We start from the raw sequence: 18976 nt of genomic DNA on the forward strand, positions 1-18976 counted from the left end.
ATTATGGACACCCCCAATAATACATTGGATTGCTACACAAGCATTAAGATCAACTTAGTAAAAGGGAACTGTCACACTAGTGGGGGTAATTTACCTAGCAAAGTGGACCAATTGTCCTGCTTTTTATCTCAGAAAGACTAAGCAGGCCTTATGGAAAAGGATGTATGAACACAACTATGATATTAAAAAAAAAAAACACCAACAATGCATTCTATAAACATTCTGTGGCATGCCAAGGTTTTAAGAAATTTGTATTCGGCGTCTAAGAGATCAACCCTATTGATGAAAGGGGAGGAAACTGCGAAAACATTTTAGAATATAAAGAGTTAGAATGGCAACTTAAGTTAAATGCTGCCAACTTTCCAGGACTCATAGGTTTATAGGTTCATAGGTTCATACTAGGCTATCTGCCCTAGGACATTTATAAGCCTAGCCAGAGTGTGTTTGGCTTTCGCCACCCATTTTAAATTAATTTTGCTATGCCCTTTTTCGAGGTTAGTATACTGTGCCTCTGTCTAACAGTGACACAGAAGTGATACCCGGGGTAAACCTACTATCTCCCATCCACTCATCAAGATTCCTCTTGAAGAGAGTCAATGAGGGACTCTGCCTAACCTGGACTGGGATTTTATTCCAGAGTGAAGGGAGCCTCTGGGTTATGAATCTGTCCCTCCAGCATGTCCTATTTATTTCAGTGCTGAGGTTCAAGTCTCTCGAGTGCGCAGCTCGATGGGATTTGGATTTTCTGAGGTGCAGCATGTCCATTAATTCTGGGTTGGACATGGCTTTATACATCAGGCACAGATCGCCTCTGAGCAGGCGGTATGCCACTGAGTAGAGCTGGAGTTTCTTTAACCGGGCAGCATATGGCATCTGTTTGAGCCCTTTGATTCTCTTGGTGAGGTACTTTTGGGGTCTTTCCAGTTGCTGCAGGTGTCTGGTAAGGTACGTCCCAAAAGGGACATTGTACTCAATTATGGGCCTGATGAGGGATGAGCAAAGAGGCACAATGACCTCCCCTGATCTAGATGTAAATCCCTTCATGATTAGGTGGGCTATATAAAATGTTTTTCTAACCACTTTGGCCAAGTGGTTTTCAAATGAGAGATTGCTATCAACTTGGGTCCTCAGGTCCCTAATTACTTCTTCCATACTTAATGGATTAGCACCTATGTGGTAATTTGTGGGCACTTTGTTTTTGCCAAAGGGGATGACTATACACTTTTTGGCGTTTAGCTTGAGGCCATGGCTCTGGCACCAGTTGTCTGTTTCTATGATGCTCTTTTGTAGGATGCTTGTGTCGGCTGGAGAGTCGATTATGGCGCCTAGTTTGCAGTCATCTGCGAACTTGGTCAGCCACAGTCCTTCCATGTTGGCCTGTACCTCCGAGAAATATATACCAAACATGAGGGGTCCCATGACTGAGTCTTGTGGGATGCCACTTGTAACTGGTTTGGAGTCTGACATGGCTTCAGCAATTCTAACCATGTGGGTTCTGTCCTTGAGCCAGTTTGCAACCCATCTAGTGACATAGGGGTTTATATTTAAGCTGGTGAGCTTATCTATAATGCCCGAGTGGGGTATTGTATTGAAGGCTTTTGCGAGGTCCAGGTAGGCTGTGTGGACCACCTTCCCCTCATCAATAGCCTTGGTGACTGTTTCAAATAAATCGACTAGGTTTAAGAGGCAGGATCTGCCCTTAACAAAGCTGAACTGGGTAGGATCCAGTGTCTGTAGGTCCCCAATATCTTTATTTATGAGGTCCATAATGATCCTTTCCATAGCTTTGCAGACCAAGCTAGTCAGGCTTATGGGGCGATAGTTTCCAGAATCCGTTGAGGCACCACCTTTGTGGAGAGGGACCACTGTTGCTGTACACCACTCTTTGGGTATATACCCTGTAGTAAGGCTGAGATTGAACAGTAGTTTTATGTTTGGGTTTAGCTGTTCTTGGAGTTCATGTAGGACTCAGCCCGGGACACCGTCTGGTCCCATTGATGCTGTGTTTTTTGCTTTGGAGAGGGCGGCTCTTACCTGAGCATCTGAGATGTCAGGGGGCAGCACCCTGCTGGGATAGATATTTACCCTTTTGGTGGGGGGGGGGAGTTTGCGCTGAACCTGTCAGCTAAGATGTTGGCAATGTCTGTGGGTTTGGTGTATTTTTTGTCATTTTGGACTAATTCTGAGCATATCTGGGAATTCCCACCCAGGTTCCTAACATAACTAAAGAAAGCCTTGTGATTATCCTTAGTGTCCTGTGCAATTTTTCTCTCGAAGCTGGCCTTAGACGATTTTATGAGTGCCCATAGTTTTTGCTAATACTGATCAAAGATGCCTTCCCTTTTTGGGATTTTGCTCTATCATGTAGTAGCTTCCTCCTTCTATTGTATAGTTTGTTTATGGCTGGGGTCCACCAGACAGGACGTCTGCCTTTGGAGGATTGGGTCTTGGTTTTATTTGGGATCGCATGATCCATGCATTCCTGAAGGTGTTCATAGAATGCGTTTATAAAGGATTCTGCGGTCTGGGCCGTATTTTCCACAGGCCCGGGGGCTTTGAAGGATTCCATCTCGGTTTTGAGGAGTGTGAAATTTGCTTTAGAGAAGTTTTCACTGTGGTTTTCTGGGCAGGGGGTGGGGTTGGGATGTGAATATCCAGTGAGATTAGTTTATGGTCTGATCTTACCAATGAGGGATACACTTCTGGTCTGGAGCATAGAGCGCCCATGTTGGTGATGATCAGGTCCAGTATGTTTTCCCCTCTTGTGGGAGTGGTAACACATTGTTCCACAGCATTTGAGTTTATAAATTCTAGGAACCTTTGGGCTAGGGTGTTGGAGCTAGAGTAATGCTCCCAGTCTATGTTTGGGTAGTTGAAGTCGCCCAATATAATGGTGTTTGGAGAGACCTTCATATTTTCCAGTGTTCTCAGGAAGGCCGAATGGGGTTCCTGGGTTTGGGAGGGTGGTCTGTAGCAGGCTATAAACTGGAAGGCAGTTTTACCCACTGTTAGTTGCACATGGACAGTCTCTGATGCTTTGTGCTGTGCCACCAACCTGGAGGTGTGGTTATCTTTGACGAATATTGATACTCCCCCTCCTTTTGTGGTTTGGTCCAAGTTTTGGGGCCGAAAAGCATGGTATGAGGTATAACCTGGTAGTGCTGGAGTGCTCTCAGGAGCCTTGAACCAGGTTTCTGTTACTGCACAGATATCGATGTTCTCCATGCTAAGGAGAGTTTCGAGTGCGTGCATCTTGAGGTTTAGACTTCTGGCGTTGAGTAGCATTACTCTTAGTTTCTTATCCCTTGTGATACCTGTGGAGGTGGGTTTGCCTTTTGAGCCTTGCCTAAAAAAGGCACTATGGGGGTGGCAAGAGCCTTTGCCATATCTGAAAGCCCAGGGGTGACAGGTGCAAGCCGTCCCTAGTGAAGCATCGTGGCTTGTCGAGCATGTCATCCCAGGCTGACAGGCATTGGATCCCCTTTGAATGACACCAATACTTAAGCCAATTGTTACTCAATGAACATATTTACATTACACCTGCATTGAAGATGAAGAGTGCGTTACTTTGAATGCTGTCTCATTTTTATAAGTTTTTTATAAGATTCTTATTAGCTTTTTACAAGAGTTTTAAAGTTGTTTCTTAATCTTTATATAAGATATTTTTAAGATTGTTGTAAGACTTCAGTATGAAGAATCATTATAATTGGTATGACTAATATACAATTCTTTACATATTTACTTCATTTACTACTTATGTGAGTGGAAGGTACTGATTTCTTTGCTAGGCAACTGAATGACTGTTGAGAACACATTACATCCTATGCTTCTACCAGTTTTCCATGGCAACTGAATTTTGTTTAGTTCCTTAAAGTCATGTGACAACTGAACAGTGTTATATAACAATTGTATTATATAATGGATAACTAGTTCTGATGAAATCATACCAGTGATGATGAAAGTGCTTAACTTTTAAGTGTTTTGTTTGAAAGATACGTTTCTTGAACAAATTAAAACTATTCTTCTTTTTGTTTTAATACTCACAGTAAAACACTGTCCGGTTTGATTCTCAGCTAGAGCGTCTTCTGCATGGAGGCATGCGTGAATGGGCGTACCTTCATTTAAGGTTGTGTGTCAGGCCTTGCAAGCCGGTACATAAAAATCAACTGCCAATCATTAGCGGACTGGAGTTCCGCTGTGGCGACCTCTAACCGGGAAAAGCCGAAAGACACAAACAAACAAACTCTCCTTGATGGTTGTTTCTTAACATCAACTGAGTGATTTACCAAGACTGGGAGAACATTAAGTGAGCATTTTTGATTTATTTGGTTGTTACTTGATTTTTGCTGCATGGACACATGCTACTTCTTGTGTTTATGTCACAAATATACCCTAGCATTCCAAAGCTAACCACTGTAAGGCTGTATTGTTTGGCATCCCTGATCTCAACCTAATAATGTATGCAGGTGACCTCCTTTTTCTGCACTCACATAAATCTTTCCGTAGCCTTCAATCCAACCTACAAGACAACTTCCTTGACCTATGTAATTTGGCCACTAGAAATGTACTCCTAGTAAACCCAAATAAAAATTGTGTTATGATATTTACTATATCACACAAACTAACCCAATAAGCAATCTTTCCGTAGCCTTCAATCCAACCTACAAGACAACTTCCTTGACCTATGTAATTTGGCCACTAGAAATGTACTCCTAGTAAACCCAAATAAAAACTGTGTTATGATATTTACTATATCACACAAACTAACCCAATAAGAGACACTATTGCTTAAAGATAACAAAGACACCATTGTTCCTAAGGTTAGTGAACAGAAATACTTGGATCTTACTTTTGACCTTTCCCTCAACTTTAAAATTCATACTGACAAGATAACCACCAAAATGCTTAGCTAAACCTCATTTATAGTTAATGATATGTTTTGTTGTACTTACATGTGACACTAACGTATTCCAGTAAAACTGGTGTCAGCAAATATTGAGTCAATGTTTAGCCATATATCCACTCTCTCAGCTAAAACTGTGTTACACAATATCTCATCTCTTATCTCTGACTACTAGGACATCTAGTGCTAGAAATGTACGAACAGCAAAATTTGAACATGAGGGCACTTTATGTGTCTTCAGTCAGTTTGTAACACTCAAAAACTACAAATAGTAGAAAATATTGTATGCAGAATTGCCTTATTAGCTGCACCCAATATATCACTGTGAAGTTTGTAAGGGTCTTAAGTGGTTCCCTCAGTACCTTCTAAGCTCTCCATGCTCCTAGATACACTTCAAAATTCTAAAACATGGTTATTGCCCTTCCAAGGCATAAGCACCCCCTTAAAGAACAAAGCTATTTTCTAAGAGGTACACAAGATGTTTACCTAAATCTAGCGACTTCACTGTTTAAATCAGTTACAAGGGAAACAGCCTTTTCTACAGAAGGAACAGCAACATGGAATAATTTATCAAAGGAAGTCACAAAGTAAAAAATTGCTAGCCTTTAAAGCTAGCCTTAAAGATCACCCACTTAGAGAAGCTAAGTATGCTTGCTTTCATGACGATGGCTAAAATTTATAGTTGTTGACCCACACTGGTATTCTGCAACTTAACCATATCACTTAAGTGTATTTCATTATGAGTAATGATCCTTATTATGAGTCTTAAAGTATCAATGTTCTTCACCATTTCATATTGAGGTCTGTCACACCTTCAGTAATACGAATATTTTAACTGACATGCATAATATATAATACTGAATCATTAATTCATTAAAATTATTTTTTAAAATATAAAGCAGCACGTTTTAAGCATCCTCTGGGCTTCCTAGTTGAAGTTTTAAGTAAGTTTCACATTCTACCCACTTGTTTCACATTATGAGAGGCAGTGCTACACATTTTGGAAATGAATGGTTGAGAGTTATGTACTTAATTGCTAGTACACATTGTATATATTTATGCATCTTTTATATTTAAATTAGCTGTCAGTATAAATTCCCAATACTGTGTGATTTACTCCTGGCATTTGTATATGCCTTTTGAGCCCAGGTCGACACTGAAAAGAGACAGTGGTAAGTGGAGTTCACTTACCCAGTCAATACATTGATATATATATATATTTATATATATATATATATATATATATATATATATATATATATATATATATATATATATATATATATATATATATATATATATATATATATATATATATATATATATATATATATATATATATATATATATATATATATATATATATATATATATATATATATATATATATATATATATATATATATATATATAGTATATATATATATATATATATGCTATATATATATATATATATATATATATATATATATTTATATATATATATATATATATATATATATATATATATATATATATATATATATATACAGAGACACACAGACACACACACGCACACATGTCTGTGTGTGTGTGTGTGTGTGTGTGTGTGTGTGTGTATTAGGAGTTATGACACATAGCACACCTGCTCCTGTGGTAAGGGAACTAGCTTCACTTTATTGGATAAACTAGTATCACCCTAATGAAAACATATTGGGTATCTTCACAGGGCAACTGGGAAAGCTGTTGTAACCTTAGTTTCCTCCTCTGTTTCTTAAAGAATGTGATTGTGCACGCAGCACTTGACACTTCTTCAGAAATCAAAAGACTCAAAATTAATGGAAATGCACCTGCTGCTAACTGAAGCCCTGTTTTGTACTGATCTTAGGGGGGACATACCTTTCAAATGTCCCAGATTTTGACTCAAATTTTGGCTGTAACCCTCTTATTCTCTCCTAAAGCTGGTGATTGTTGGAGAAAAGGTGGTGAATTGACACCTAATTAATAATGACAATAATTAAGAGTTATAGACGTCCTTTATTTCAATAAATGCATATTAATTCGCATTCTCTTATTCTGTACGTGTGTCCTTGATTAGTTCTGGATTTGCCCCTAATTCTTTTGAGATTTCTGGTCCGCATTTCTCTTCCACTTACTAGAATTAAACTTCCACTTTCCCTAAAACTTGTGGGCCTGAAGTCAAGTAAAAACTGCCAGCCATTCTGTGCAAGAGAATAAAATATGTACTGAGTGGGGATGCCGATAATTACAAAAATTACTAAATTGCACCAAAAGAAACCACGCACCGAGCGTTGAACGTTTGTCTTATTTCTGTGCTTGGAGCTTTTTTCTATTCGGTACATCTTTAATGGAGTCTAAGCAATTAAACAGTTTTAAGGAAAGTGTCGAGGACGCCAGAAACATTTGAGTCGATGGCACAACGTAAGCAACTCGGGAGCATGTAAACGGTTTTTGTAATAAGTAACATGAACCGGTTGTAGTCTGTGCTGGAGCAGCAAAGCTCGAGCAAGTCCGTCAATTGTTATTACAACGCCTTACAAAAAAAAATCAGCCCCCCATCAAAAGCTGGGATGGGAAATCAGACTGTGCTAACCAAAGGTGAATTCAGTTTCCTTGCCCTTTGGGCATTCCTCCTCACTGTGAGCCCAGCACTTTCGGGTGCTTTGCAGGGGTGAAAGTGGTTGCTTTGTAAGTATTTCATTTAAAGCGCTGTATGGCGGCAAGGAGCCAGTGTGCTGAGTGTGTCTGAATGGTGCCTTGAATATGTATGAGAGCTGTACATGGAAGGGACTGGCTCTTTCTATACAGACAAGGAACAAGTGTACTCCTTTAGGCAACATCCAGCAGTCGCTGCTTAGAGCATGGTTCTGACTCTGTAATATACAGGATGTAATGATTGTGGCATCGCCAACATATGCAGCATGATCACGCAATCTTGCCCCTTTTATTTGAGGTTTCACTTAATTGAGGACCCCCCCCCCCTCGCGCGCCTTTAGAACTGTACTGCCAGCTTACTGCTGCTTTTGAATTCGTGCTTTTTGGATTTGTAATGTTTCTCAAGAGCCGCTAGGGGTATCTTTGCACCATTTTTCGGGAAACTTCAACTTCGAATCCTAACCTATATGTGAAGAGAAAGAGATTTCAGCGTTTTACCAGCCAGAGAACCCGGGATCCCGAAGAAGAGGAATTAAAAGAAAAATTCCCTTAGCTTCCAAGCGTTGTGTTGGAATCCTAGGAATTTGTTGCAAGAAACTCTGCCTGGAGCACTTCCAGCCCGACAGAAGCATTTTTTTAATTTTTTTTTGGATTAAAAACTGGTTCAGACTGCAATCATGGGAGGAAAACAATATTCTCTTATCTTTTTTCTGGTTGGTACATAGTGGGATTATACAAGATTCCTGACTGGTCTGCATCGTGGGAAATAAATCGATACCTTGGAACTGCATGGAGTCTTTAGACTGAATGTTAAAGACTGGTGAACAGTCAGTTACGGTGGCCAAGGCTGCCCAGCGTTAATTGGTAAATATTCATACATATTATTTATGTATCATTGTTTATTCCTAATGCCTCTCTTTATGTCTTCTCTGTCTGTCTGTCTCTCTCTCTCTCTCTCTCACACACACACACACACACACACACACACACACACACACACAGATTCTACTTGGAAACATCAAACTAAATGGGGTATTGTACCTCGGTGACTAATGTAAAGGGTTTTGGCTGTGATCAGTCTGTGTAAGGACTACAAGTTAGCAGAACTGAGGCATAATCCTTTTTAAGCATCACCAAGGTTAACAGGCTGCACTTGTCTAATGATGCTCTCATTTAGTGGGATACTAAGCAGCACACTCTGCTGTGGCCGTTTTCACACAACAGTTTGTACTATTGTATCCTCCTGTTCTATGCTGTCCCACACTCTTTGCACCATTTCTTGGACCACCTATTTAAGATAATGTTTTTGAGTTCTGTACCTGACGGTGGATATGCGAGACTTTCAGAACGGGAAGCTAATGCATTTGTATGCATGGCCAATCCACAGCTGAGTATTAACTAAATAATGGCATAATTTAAAATGTATCCATCTTGGAAGCTAGTATTTAAAAACGTTTTCCTTTTTGATTAATTTGTTCATGACTGAAGGTCGAATTTATTAGACTTACAAAAAATAACTTTGGTCAAAAGGTTGCTACAGGAGAGGAAACAATGGCATCTTCATACTGCAGTGCTGTACGATTGCTCAGGAAGACTTGCAGATGTGTTATAATTCGCACATACATGTCACAGGCTGCAAACGTACCATGCTTACAGAATTCCTAGATTTTTACAGCTGTGCATTTGCTGGCGTACTTTGCTGCAAAGGACCACTACTTGCCTTCATCGTAGACTGCATTAAAACACCCTGTTTATTTGTTGAAGGAAATCGATTTTTGAAATAGATGTAATTCATATTAAGTATACAGATTGCATATTTTTTAAATGACTAAATAAATGCAGTATTTGCTGTAGTCTCTGGATGAAGGGCAGGAGTTTTCTTATCATTTAGAACCCCCCCCCCCCCCCCAGCCAGGGAAATACCTTGGCATTCAGTGTTTTAATATACAATAAAATGAAGTGAAATGCATTCTGAAGGTCATAACAAATCACTTTCAGAAATAGAGTCTGAAAGTAGTCATTTGTGTTTTCCTAAGCCTTATTGGTGTTTCTATTAAACTAATTTTGAGTTAATAGTGTAACTGCATAATTCTTGTTGGAGCTGTGCAATGGCACGTCATCCACCTGTACAATTTGTCTCCGTGACAATAAGAAAGACCACAGACAATGGGTATTGTAAACATGTAGTAGTCATAAAGGTACTAATCATTGTAAAGAATGACAGACCACTTGGTACAAATAACTGTGAAAATGACTGCTTTTTTTAGGCATGAAAAGCTAATGTAGCTTGTTGATTATAGTGAACAGTCAGTCTAAGTGCTTCTTTCCCAGACACTGTTTTTAACACCATAGCACTGGTGGAAAGTCATCACCATTATAGCAGTTGCTCTCTGATTGGCTCAATGTTCCATTTTGGGTCTCATAACCTTTAAGACAAGGATTCTGTTCTTTTCAAGAACACATACATCTATGTGTGGAGATGGATGTGGCACCATTAAAATAGTTCCAGTAACAAAGTATGACAGTTTAATGATTAAACACTGTCTGTAGGGACCTGGTGTGGAAACAAAACATCTGTACAGTTTTGCTCACATTATAGATATGAATGTGATACCTTATTAATAGAGTATTGAAAATGTAACAGTATGGTTTGATACTTTCTGCATATTGCATAGTACAGATGTGCAGCTATGGCATAATGGGCTTTAGAAAAAGATGTAGCGTAAAAGGGGAAGTTGCACGCCTATGTTTCCTGTACCAAGCCTATAACCACATTTACTTTAAGCATGAACAAAGAATGAGGGTTCTCTTAAGTGCACTTTAAAAAATCACTAGCAGGATTATTGAATGTAACCTGTATTTTTTCCATTTCATTTACTCCATGAAATATGCTTCAGATGTTCTTTAATCTTTCTTCTGTTTTCACTGAGAATGCAAACAACAATATCATATAAATGGACCTTTAGATAGAAAAATGCTGTACAATACTCAGAGTCCATTGTAGGCATTTTTATACCTGAAAGACAAATGGTATTTCATGTGCTTATGCAGCTAAAGACTTCATCAATTCATAATGGAGTGATGTTAACATTATTCCAAGAATGAGAACACATGATGCAGTGTAACACAGATATATAGAGAAAACCTAATTATAAGTCATTTGTCTTGATCAGTTTTATGGCATCCATGTACTGTAATAACTTGGACATATGCAAAATTCAGTAACTTTACAAGGCTAGGGCCTTTATTATCTGCAGTTCTCAATAGAGCACCAGTATTCCTCCTTTCAACCCAGCTCTTTTCTATGCATGAATTATTTAATCTTCAAGTGTGAGTATTTTCACAAAACAGAATGAGGCAGTAACAGTCTTGCTTGATCTGCAGTAGTTTTGCATGATGAAGTCACCACTCTTTCTTGATTTACAGTTTGCAATGGTTTGACTTCAGCTATCATTCTTCCTAATTCATTTACATGTCTCTTACTTGTATAGTTATCTCATCTTTAATTCTACCTTAATTGACAAAATAAGTTGTTGATTTGGATCATATTCTCTGTATCTAATCTCTCTTTAGTCAGCTTCTGAATTGTTTTTTTTTTTTCATTCTTCATTGAATTATGCATGTATATTAACTGATTAATGACTGTGCCTTTAGCATATTATATTAAGTTTATTTAAAAATTGTTCCTAGAACATTTTTTTTCTTTGGATCTGACTGAAAATGGACACTACCCAGTTGGTTATTCTTACTTATCAAAATGTAAGACAAATAAATAAGTAAATGCAATTTCTACAGTAACTGGAGAGTTATTTTATTATCATACTGTTTCTGGTGGTAACTAGACTTCCCCTTTACATCCCTTATATTCAGAAATGCTTGTGCAGTGGCATAGTGCATCTTTCTCTTATTCTAAGATTCTGGCACCTCAAGAATTGCACTTTAAATAGTCCAATGGATCCTGTTCCTCCAGTGATATCTGCAGTCCCCTCAGCATTTCCAGTCATTTGTGGTTTACTAAAAAGTCTTTTTCTGCTGTGAAGATCTTCATCATTCTGGCAGTTAATAATCCTCCAAACACTCACTGTTTTATGGAGTGCTTCCAATGATAGATAATTAGTCAGAAGCCAAATTCACACATTCAGAAAATGTATACTTTTAGCATATACTGGTCAATGGTGTTCATGGAAGAAGTGAAAGGTTATGTCATAACATATGTTTTTCCTTTCTAAGATGCTCTGACAGGCCATAATTTCCAAGTCATTTCCATAAGACAGTGCAAGACTCATAATGATATTAATAGGGATTTGTAGTTGTAAAAAACTTGATGGCTGTCAGAGGAACTTTACTGTGTATGCTAGGCATGTTGGAGTAGAGGAAATAAAACTGGGACAAGGGGAATCCGTCATGAGAGAAAAAGTAAAACATAACAGCTTGATGGTCTAATACAGCTGTTCTATTTTTCTAAATTTATAACTTATACATTCCTTCTGATGCATCACTTGTAAATGAGCATCTTAAATACTAGTTGTGCATAACAGATGCTGTTTACCTAGTTGCCCATCTGTAATCACCAGGTCCATCTGTTATGCATTGGTTTGCTGAGTTCAGGTGAAGCTCAAGAGATGTTGGCTCAGAAGGTCTAAATTATATCTTAGTTCATGGCCTGGATGTATTTATGGGTGAGTAATGAATAAAATATAGTTACATGGTATTAGTAGCAGGAACTTTTGCTTTTAATATTACTGTAAATTTAATATGAAAGGTCCACTAACCATGAGAAATACCTTCTGGTAAATTTGACAGGACATTGAAGGACCTACCTGCTGCTGAGACACTTTGTACATAATTAAATACATTGTCCAAATTTATAATGTCCAGTGTTTGGACAGTGATCATTCCAGGATACAGGCAACTGTCATCTTAATTTTTATTCACTGGACTGTTGATCAGCATCTTGTAAGGGGAATAGACCCTGGACCTCGAGTTAAAACAGCCCTCTTCCAAAGCCAAAAACACAGCATCAATGGGACCGGTCGGTGTCTCAGGCTGCGTCCTACACAAGCTCAAAGATGAACTAACTCCTCACCTAAACACACTGTTCAAACTCAGCCTCTCCACAAGCTACATGCCCATAGAGTGGCGCACAGCAATGGTTGGAGCCACAACAGACCCCAGGAACTATCGCCCCATAAGCCTGACTAGCTTGGTCTGCAAGGCTATGGAGCACATCATCATGGATCTCATTAACAGAGACATTGGGAACCTCCAAACACTGGACCCTACCCAGTTTGGCTTTAAGGGCAGATCATGCCTTCTAAACCTGGTGGACTTCTTTGAGACAGTTACCAAAGCTATAGACGAGGGAAAGGTGGTCCACACAGCCTGCCTAGACCTTGCAAAGGCCTTTGACAACATTCCCCATTCTGCTATTATAGACAAGCCCACCAGCTTGAACATAAACCCCTATGTCATGAGATAGGTTGCCAGCTGGCTCACGGACAGAATCCACATGGTAAGAGTTGCGGGAGCTAGGTCTGACTCTAAACCGGTTACAAGTGGCGTTTCCCAGGGCTCAGTCCTAGGACCCCTCCTGTTTGTCATATACTTCTCAGAGGTACAGGCAAGCACAGGAGGTTTATGGTGGACCGAGTTCGCAGATGACTGCAAACTAGGGGCTATAATTGACTCTCTGGCTGACACAGACATCCTCCAAAAGGGTCTCACTGAGACAGATACCTGGTGTCAAAACCATGGCCTCAAGCTAAATGCCAGAAAGTGCATAGTCATCCCCTTTGGAAAAAAAGTACCCACAAACTACCACATAGGTGGCAGCCCCCTAAATACGGAAGACGTAATAAGATCTGGGGACCCAAGTAGATAGTAATCTCTCCTCTGATAATCACATTGCCAAAGTGGTTAGAAAATCCTTCTATGTGGCCCACCTAATCGCAAAAGGGTTTGCATCCAGATCAAAAGAGGTCATTGTGGCCCTTTATGCATCACTCATCACACCCATCATAGAGTACAAACGCCCCATTTGGGATGTACCTTAAAAGACACCTGCAAAAGCTGGAAAGACCACAGAAGTACTTCACCAAGAGAATCACTGGCCTCAAACAGATGCCCTATGCAGCTTGACTGAAGAAACTCCAGCTGTACTCGGTTGCATACCACCTACTCAGAGGTGATTTATGCCTGACATAAGGCCATGTCCAACCCAGAATTGATGGACATGCTCCACCTAAAGAAAACCATATCCCCTCAAGCCACACACTCTAGGGATCTAAACCTCACCACAACAATAAATAGGATGCGCTGGAAGGATAGATTCCTGTCCCAGAGACTTCCCATGCTCTGGAACAAGATTCCAGTCTACATTAGGCAGAGCTCCTCGCTAACACTCTTCAAGAGAAACCTTGACAAGTGGATGGGAAACAGAAAGTTTACCCTGGGGATCACTTCAATGGCTTTGCTGGACATAGGCACAGGGAACTAATCTAAGGGGGCGGCAAAAGCCAACACAATTCCGGCTAGGCTTATAAATGCCTTTGGGCAGATAGCCTAGTACCTACCTATGAGCCTATGAACCTATCTGTGGTAGACGTTTGCTTTGTGCCTATAAAAAATAAACATCATGGATCAAAGAAAGGATTACCAAATACTGTAAGTACTTTTTGCCTTTTCAACATAACATTAACTGACAGCAGTAAGACATGTCAACAGGCTGCTCCTAATATGTATATGTGACAACAGTGAGACAGGTCAGCAGACCGTTCCTAATCTGTATATGTGACAGCAGTGAGACAGGTCAGCAGACCGTTCCCAATCTGTATATGTGACAGCAGTGAGACAGGTCAGTAGGCCACTCTTAATTCTAACCCCAAAAAACCCCAAAAACTCCAAATTCAAACCGCAAGTCCCCCAGTTGTCTTCTAGCCTATACCATAAAATTCCTGCTCACTCCCACTTCCTATGGCTGTTCACTCTCCATGCTCAAACTGAGATACCTGTTTGAAAAGATGAGCACAATGTATGTGAAAGAAATACTTAGCAGACCGAGAGTACAGATATTTGTATTTATCATCGCCGTGCATATCACCAAGGATTTAGCACCACTCTTTTCATGTCATCAACCAATGGCAGTAGTGTAGCCATATTTGTGAGAAAAATGCTGCTGCAAAAAATATACATTCAATCTCAGCAAATTAGAATAGTTAAAGTAGTTAGAAAATTACTACTATAGCGTGACAGAGAACATTTACCATTTTTCTATGTACAGGTCATGCAATGTAGCTGCTTAAGGTATTGAGCTACAGGGTTGTACCTCTCTAGGTAATACCATTTTTAAAATAAAATGTCAAGATCATGTGAATGCATTGGTACTCATGCCAATGCTCAGTGGTAATAAAAGAAAAATTGAGAAAATGGACACTGACTACCTATGGTCCCTTCTGTTGGTCTCTGTCTGTCTTTCTTTCTTTCTCGCTCTCTTTCTTTCTTTATCCCTTATAATAATATATTATACCTTTGCAAAAAAGTAAACCAAGGAACAAAATAACAGAACAAAGACATTCTAGATATTTGCAATGTAGAACACTGAAACACGGAAATGCGATATGATATAAAAATAAACAAGATCAGGTAAGTACAAAGTGTTTTTCCTTTGCAATTTAAATTTACTGAAAGCTTCCACCAGAGAAATAATATTAAAGATATCCTAACATATTGTAAAGAGGTGCTTTGCATAAATAACCAGCAGGCATTGATATAATGTTTTATTCATTTACTCCCTCTCTGATAACATGATCAATCCAGTGTAGGGTTGGGGGGCTGGAACATGTAGCACTTAGTGGGCACAAGACATAGAAATTCATTCTGATTGGATTACAGGATGGAGAAGACATGTATGTTCATGTGACATGCACATATATAGACAGTCTAGAGGATCAGCAGTTTACTAGTGGCCAAGTGAAAACCAAGCATCCATTCTGTGGATGAAATGTTAAACTGAGGTACCATCTGCCTGCGTTAGTGGTAGCTGAGGTCAATGAAAAAGAGCCCACAGCCCTTATCAAAAAAAAAAAAAAAAAAGGTGAATTTACATCATACCCATGCCAAATTTCTTCTAGTCAATATAAATGCCACCTTGGGTATCCACTGAAAAAAGAACACTAGTCTAGTGGGACTTACTATTTCAACATGGATTAATGGATGGATATACAGAAAGACATACAGGTAGGTAGACAGATAAACCAAAGCAGCATTTGTGCTCTTAAGTAACAAATTCATCAAAAGTGCCTAAGAGTGCACAATGTCATTTGAGTTTTTAGACATAACAGTCCAATTTTTTCAATCTACTTAATAAGTAGCCTCTTAAAGGATTCACATAATTAGAAAACCCGAATAAATGAACAGCACTAACAGTGACTTTATCACATGGTAAGCAATACCTGTTACAAATAGTTAAGTATGATACTGATGTAGTGTGAAACAAGCATGCATTTTTTTGTAAAATATATATAACTCAGTTTGGAAAGTGGGATCAGTTTCGAGGACTGATATGTACTTCCTTCTGAATAAGTCAGATATTTTTTCTCAAGAGTAGCTATTCCATAAGAGGAATGATATGTATCTTTCAATCAAACAATTATGTAAGCTTAGCAAATTTCTTAAACTGATCATTTTTCTGTATGTGTATAGGTGTGTAGCATAAGAAATTAAAACATGAAATGTTTTAATTTATATAACGAAGAATAATTTTGTCTGTCAATATATCATACAGATAAACAAAGCCTGGTCAAAGCCTGCAGTTGTCTCCCTTACTTCAAGGAAAAGGGTCTATATTAGATCATCAAAAACTCTTTTGAGTGAATGGCATTTCATCAAAAATACCACTCGTCGAATTCTGCCCCCTCATTAATTATATATAACAACTCCGAGATCACACTACAGTGAGGAAAGGGCAAATTTTCTGGTCTTCACTGTACCGCAATCTCACTATGTACAGTTAGATGAATGGGATGCTCGATGTATGTGCACCAAAAATACTGTTCACTGAACTGAATTTTTGATAATGTAATAGGGACCTCAAGGAAAAGGCCAAAAGGGCTCTTGTTCACCATTGTTCATAACATTTAACTGTTTCTTACTTTGTTTTTGTTTACTGTTCTCTGTTCCAGTGTTCAGCATAACTTTAATCGCTCCCTCTTTAATGTACCATATATTTAGAACTCTTACTTCATCCAGCACTATTATTTATACCACAGCATATATCGTATGTGTATTCTTTTTTAACTCTTTTGGTGCAGGATGTCTAAAGCCTTATCCTCTTATGAACTCTGTTTCTGTAGCCCCAAAAGTTACAGAACTCCTCACCACATTTTGTTTGTTCACTCTCTTAGTGCCCTAGCCAAATGTATAAGTGCCACCTCAGGTCTTCCCTGAAAATTGGCCATATGTTCAATGGAAAAACCTGCTTAACAAAAGTAAAAAAAAGATATAATATTAGTAGTAACAATTCGTAAAAACAACTGTGACAGCAAGAGTCCATCTGCTTTTATTCCATGTTGTGTGGTCATGGTATTGAGACTACTGTTATTATCGCAGTTCTGTTTTGTATCTGGATAAATTACAAACTAGTTCCATAGACTTCTGCTTTTTTATGTAAAATTTAGTTGCCTCATTCCTGTAAATTCATTCTCTATTGGATTTTCTTCATCTGACATTCTTGCATATTCCCACCTGTATAGGGAGTTACTTTTGTTGTATAAAACATTCCACGCTTACCTCTGCTACATGTATGCCTTTCTTTACATTAGTCATATTTCCACATTGTGCTATACTTTCCTGAATTACAGACCCTTTTTTGGGATACACTGATATCCGCATTTCTTCTTTTAGCAGACCTCCATGTGCCATTCAGCACACCATGCATATGTATTTTGTCATACTGCAGTTCATTTAAATTGTATATTGATCTTCTAGATGTACTATTTCAGTTTTTATAAAAGCAAGCACTATAGATACAGTTAATGACAAGTACATTAGGCATAGTTCAGTAGAAGGTGACATAGCTCATATGTCTTGTGTGGAATTAGTTTTGAACTATTGTATGACACCAGTAGATTAAGAATGGATGCCTTGTTGGACTACTGTCAGGTACAAAATATGGGTTGTTGCATCCTGGTTATTGGTGGTGCAGTATTTGATTAGCCAAGATTGCAGCTTTAAAAATCTAATGCTTGTAGTTAGTTGGCTAGAGTCATATTCATGCTATTTAATTATAGGCCAGAGTTCAATTCAAGTAACTTTAAAATGACTGCATGCAGTTTTCAACAACATGCAATCAACAGAGTGTCTAAGACATTTCATGGTTGTGTTTAGTCATATCTTATGTTACTGTATTTTTAATGGCATGTAGTCTCTGTCAACAACCGAAATAGATGTCTTTGGTAGTAAACATCCGATAGAGATGGAATTAACTTATTTTGAGTGTAAAAAAACAATGTAAAATTACTGCTGACTGAATGAGTATATAGTCTGTCACATGGAAAATGGTGGAGTCACACATTAATGAATAGATTTTTGTCTTTGGGGCATTAATGAAATCTGCTTCATATAACATGCATTTACCCGTGATGAAGTCAGTAACATCTTGACCACTCTCCTGGCCATTGGAGGTACTGTAAAATAGGATGCATGACTAAAATGATGGATTTCATAAAGGATAATTTGACAAATGTAAATGTGAAATGTGGAATGTCAGCAGAATTCATAGATAGTGCAGATACTTTGATTTTTTTTGTCATGTAACACTACAGCCAAATGAAGTATCTTGGACTGAAATTCAAAACGTACTATTACATATGAAGTACATAATGTGGATCAAAGTGCAGTAAGAAAAGCAAGAAGAAGGGACTTACAAGAAACACGAAATAAAGTCATATAGATAGCTGTGATGAACTGAACACAATTCAAAATGGCAGCTCTTTAGAGTTTCTGTTTGTTCAGGAAATGGACACTGCCCAAGAGAAGGTAAAAAAAGATAAGAATGCAGAACATATGAGGCAAAACAATCCAATGAAGAAACAGTAAAAGAAGTAAAACACAGAAACTGTATAATGAAACCTGTAACAGTTAGGAAAAAGTGCAAGTGAGGTGGATTAACTAGCATAGTTACCAAATTTAATGGTGCAGGCAGAAGTTGAGGGATAAGATTATGATCAATTTGACAATTTCTTTTATCAGCTTAAATGAAACTTGTATTCTGGATCAAAATATGACAAAGAACTATCTGCAGTTAGCTTTTCCCCTGTGCACCGTGTGTAAGCCCTAACCCTAAACCTACCCTTACTCGAACTCTAACCCTGCCATTGTGTCACTAAAACCCTTTTTCTTACTGTACCACAACACAAAATG

At 38.5% G+C, this 18976-nt stretch overlaps 1 protein-coding gene across 3 annotated transcripts in view; it reads left to right on the forward strand.

Annotated features, from left to right (window-relative positions):
• Window positions 1–7462: 7462 nt before the first annotated feature.
• Window positions 7463–18976, forward strand: part of NLGN1 (neuroligin 1) — a 2101123-nt gene continuing 2089609 nt past the window's right edge. For 2 of the 3 annotated variants that reach the window (XM_044070138.1, XM_044070139.1), the window contains exon 1: window positions 7464–8422. The gene's annotated coding sequence lies outside the window, so the exon portion shown is untranslated. Of the gene's footprint in view, window positions 8423–18976 lie in introns of all 3 variants that reach the window. The other variant, XM_044070136.1, reaches the window with a different exon arrangement.

The sequence above is a fragment of the Protopterus annectens genome, chromosome 4.part1 (genome assembly GCF_019279795.1).
Source record: "Protopterus annectens isolate FY-2018-M chromosome 4.part1, PAN1.0, whole genome shotgun sequence".
Classification (NCBI taxonomy): Eukaryota; Metazoa; Chordata; order Ceratodontiformes; family Protopteridae; genus Protopterus; species Protopterus annectens.